At 43.5% G+C, this 803-nt stretch overlaps 1 pseudogene; it reads right to left on the bottom strand.

Moving 5' to 3' along the window:
• Positions 1-311: 311 nt before the first annotated feature.
• LOC110595069 lies at positions 312-768 on the bottom strand (annotated as a pseudogene).
• Between the last annotated feature and the right edge of the window lie 35 nt (positions 769-803).

Raw genomic sequence — 803 nt, 5'->3', positions numbered from 1 at the left:
GCTATTCTAATCGGCCTTTCCTGGTAGGTATCTGACCATGTTCCATTACTGCCTTTAGGATATTTTTCTTTAGACCTATTTGTCAGGTAAGTTATTATGTGTCTAGGAGTTAGTCTTCCAGGGGTTCTCTGAATCTCTTGTGTTTGAAAAATAGCGTCACTGATGAGATGAGGGAACTTTTCTTGATTAATTTCATGGAATGTTTGTCCCAGGGTGGTCTCTGCCTCTCTTTCTGCCTCAGTAAATTCAATTACTCTTAGGTTCAGCCTCTTTTTTTTTTCACTTTTATCTGCATTTATTTCATGTTGAATTTATTCCCATGCCATAAGTTTTTGTTTCTTCAGTTTCTTCTGGGATATTTTTTTCTTCTGTGCAACCTCCTCCTCTGGCTTAGGAACAATCTGCTCCTTTTCTGTGAGGATCATTTCAATGTGGCAGGGGGAGCTCATGTAAGGGTTGATCTGACCATGAGCCCGGTACGTCTGGCAGCGCATCTTAGGGTCTTTGTTCACCTGGATATGCTCAATGACCAGAGGAGCCCTTAAGCTCAGCATTACTCTCTGCATTTTTAAGCATGTGCAGCAAAAATTCAGCCCTTTTTTTGGGCCACCGACCCTGTGTCCAGCCCCACTGTTTGGCCTGGGCACACCTTCCAACTCCACTGTTGTAGCAGTAGAATGGTACACACTGTTTCTGTAAGGTGACATCTTTCAGGTACTTGGTGGCTTTTCATATGTGCATAACCTTGATGGCCTGCACAGTTTCTCGGGTGTTACTTTGTGGGCTTCTCCAGGTTTAACGAG

This window comes from Carlito syrichta, unplaced genomic scaffold, assembly GCF_000164805.1.
Source record: "Carlito syrichta isolate Samal-C Ts95f unplaced genomic scaffold, Tarsius_syrichta-2.0.1 Scaffold246787, whole genome shotgun sequence".
NCBI lineage: Eukaryota > Metazoa > Chordata > Mammalia > Primates > Tarsiidae > Carlito > Carlito syrichta.
Note: the sequence above shows the minus strand (reverse complement) of the source record. Positions and strands in the feature narration are given on the sequence as shown.